The sequence below is a fragment of the Diadema antillarum genome, unplaced genomic scaffold (genome assembly GCF_040938485.1).
Source record: "Diadema antillarum isolate AM-2024a unplaced genomic scaffold, OU_Dant_1.0 seq00001698_RagTag, whole genome shotgun sequence".
NCBI lineage: Eukaryota > Metazoa > Echinodermata > Echinoidea > Diadematoida > Diadematidae > Diadema > Diadema antillarum.
The window spans coordinates 723,567-727,509 of NW_027272389.1; positions in this window are offsets into that span (position 1 = coordinate 723,567).

The following is a 3,943-nucleotide window of genomic DNA, read 5'->3' on the forward strand; positions in this document are numbered from 1 at the left end:
CAATCATACGACCTTCCGGTATGCTATATACACACTTACCACCACACCAAATAATGTACATACTATATGTACACACAGAGCATTCATCTGCTGCATGATACAAGCGCGCAGCATGTTGTGATTGTGATCCTGCCTGTTGAGAACCACAGGGGGGGGGGGGGGGGGGGGGGGGGGGGGGGGGGTGGAGGGAGCATGCAGAGCAGACGGTGAAACTGCTCGAAAAGCCATTGACCCTACATTAGGGTCCATGGAAAAGCTAAAAGGTTTGAGGGCCGCAGTCTTCTCCTCCCCCCCCCCCCCCCAAAGTGTCTAGGGTCTGGAAAAAAAAAAATCTGTTTAAAATTGGACACACATCGCAGAGAAAAAAAAAATCATGGACTGGGCCCAGAGAGTTGAAAAGAACCAAAACGCTGCAACAAGATTTTTAAAGGGGATGGCTAGTAACTGATCAGTGGGAATCAGTGGGAATGCTGGGGGATGATTGTTCCAATTCTTGTGGGATTCATTTAAGAGCACATTATAGGCTATATCTATTGTTGTGTGAAAATTATTTGCTTCAGAACGGTCTCATATTCAAGTAACGTGCAGTTTAATGTCCCGTCACTGTATACAGGCATGCTAACCTGGAAGCATTAAATTGCACATTACCTGAATATGAGACCATTCTGAAGCAAACAGTTTTCACACAACAATAGGTATATAATGTACTCTTAAATGAACCCCACAAGGATTGGAACAATCATCCCCAGCATTCCCACTGATTCCCACTGATCAGTTACTAGCCATCCCCTTAAGGCCCTGTGTTATAGGGCCTATTGGCATTATTTGGAATCTCTTCTTTTTTTTTCTACATAATGAAGAAAACACAGAATTTAACAGTATTAAGATATTTTGAGTTTCATCAAGCACAACAGGACCGATAACACAGGAACAATAGAACTGTAACTGATGGCATTGCAGTCACTGGCAAAAGTTGAGGCGCTGAAAATTCGAAAGTGTTTTCACCAAGGAAACCCGAAGGCCTACCTGATGACTTATATTACTCGCAATCACAGATTTTAAAGAAGTGGAGGATATTTCCCACCTCGGGGTGTAGAAAAGTTGCTTTGTGGCTTGAAGATTACAAAGCTCAGGACCAGATGGGTAGGAAATCAACTCCACGAGTCTTGAAGCAGTTATTGCAGAAAAATGTCTGGCTCCCGTTCTTTTATACTTATATTTCGGTTGTCATTCAGTGAAATACCTAAATTACTGGCGAGAATTTAATGTTGTTATAGGCCTACCAGCAGTCTACAAAACAGGAAATCGACCCATTCCCGTAAACCGATGTCCCATTATTCTGACATTTATATTTGCTACACACTAATGGAACACGTCTTGGCTATGGCAAAATCATGATGAAGAACGGGGACGAAAATAACCGTGCAATCCCCTTCCCATGGCTTTCGTATAAAGAACGATGTATCATTATGAACAACAATGTTAAGATTCACAAGCGATCTACTCAAAAACATGGACATGATGGATGAAACGGACGTCAAAAGGATGTTATAATAATAGACTTATTGAAAGCCTTTGACAAGGTTGGGCAAGAACGACTTTTACACAAATTGGACTTCTGTGGTATCGGGGGACCTTAATGGGGATTCGTAACTTTCTTGAAATATGGAAGAAGTCAGAGGGTTTTCTTGGATGGCATCAAAACTTATCACGGCTTATGCACTTAAATCTGCATATGAGATCATGTTTTTTCTTTGTTTCTTCCAATATGGAATGTGATTACGACATATGCTTTAGAATGATTTGTTCAATATGAAATACAATATGTTATGTTCAAACTAAACAAAAGCTAACCTCTTTTGCACCATGTCGCACGTGAAAGTTGTAGTGGAGGAAAGACACCAACGTCTCATCCCCTGACAAAAAATAAAATGAAATGAAATAAAAAAGAAATATGAAAAACTAGGTCTATTATATTCGTGTCTATGGGGCGTACAAATTTCGAGGGAAAGCATTCAACTGCCTCGCCCGCTGCATTGGCCATATAGAGGACTTGAGTTGTATCTTGTGAACGCAAAAATCAATAATTTGTTCAAGAGAATTCCCTCCCCTCTCATAGTTTAATTTTGATTAATGAGGGCGGGGGAAGGGGTGTAACACTTTCCCATTCGAGATTCTGAAACCCTTTTCTGTAAGTTATCACAATTTCTTTGTCTTTTTGCATAATGCATGCAGAAATATGTTTTCTCTCTGATAATTATTTTCATTTCTTTTCTTACCGTTGACGTCGTGATACAAAGAGAATAAAAAGTGGACACAATTCCCTTTTATCGTATATAAAATATGCGTCCCAATAGTGAAGTGATATATTTCAATATTGAAGAGTAATCTGTAAAACAGCAAATACACTATATAGCTATACGAGAACGACTGTTCATTTCACAATGTCAACAATAATCAGCACATTTATGTATGATATATGCACAATCCAAACAAATCGACATCATGTCCTATATAATATACACAGACTGCTATACGCACCTGTACACTGTAGTATGTTTTGTTTGTTTGTTTTGTTTGTTTTTTATAGTACCATTGACCGATCACAACACAGACAATAACTTGACATAACTGAATAGAATGGTCGTGGAAAGAGGTAATACTGTACAGCAGTAGCTGTTTATTAATCACGATGCATTTTCTTCATTTTTTTTAAGGAAATCATGACGGATTTAACTCGTTATCACAATAAAGAGTGATTATCAACAATCTTTATCAAAATTAATGAGAGAATATAGTGATGAAGTAATGATATCACCTTTCAACGTTTGTAGTTTTGAACAATAATTATTATCGTAATGTAATGTGTGCGTTTCGTATGAAGGTTTGTCACTTACATAAACTATTAAATTTATGTCCAATGATTTGTTACAGTGTATATACAGGCCTAAACATGAACAGATAGTGTTAACATTAAAATTATAATCGAAAGCAGATTAGCTTGTGATATGTCTTTATTCGGATCTGGACAATCAATCAAAGTTTCTGACCAGTTTATTATCATAATTATTTTTTTTTTCAGCGCGCAGCAACGAGATATCGGTTATAATGGTGGTGAAAGCACACAGTGTGTTGGTGTTATTGCAACGGACGCATAGGGCCTAATTTGCGGTTTGTAAAATAAATCTTATTTAATCTCACTATAAAATTACAGTTTACTTTTTTTTTTCCAAGCGCTCCTATAGCTTGTCTACATTAGCAATGATTCCGTATCATATACCTTTACTATATTATTACCAGGACTATGTGCACTCACGTCTGTACCTCGTCTTGTCATCATCTTGGGTCCCTGGCCATCGGGTGTATACGATTGTCGAAGATAAGATCGTTCGGCCTGTATACTAGTATCATACGTAGGCCTTACCAGTATGTATCTGATCCTGATGCACGCGACTAAAGGACTAAAGCAACATTAACTGAAACAACAGAGAACAAAATAATAATGAGCGCCGCTATGCGATTCATTCGCTGCCCGCATTCGAGGTATAAATTTTGATATAGGAACCACGAATAGCACAACGAACAAACAGTGCGTATAACATAGAATACTCTATAGAGTCCTCGAATCCCAATTGCGAAACTTATATCAATTTAAGCTACTTCATTTTTTGATTAACCCGTTCTATGTCAATGATTCAAATGTGGACACATTTCACGCACAAACCTATGAACAGGTAATAAAGTGGCACGCATGCAGAGGGTTAAACTTTCGGAATAACGAACTGTAAACCCGGTCAGCAAATAATATTATGCGCATCAAGCGTATACGTTCAAGTCGAGATTCTTCGGCTGTGTGTGTACTTGACTAGAGATGGTGATAAAGCTTTAGGTACACAATAGTTCTCGAATACAAAGTGTAATCATATCGGGACCGGGTCAATAC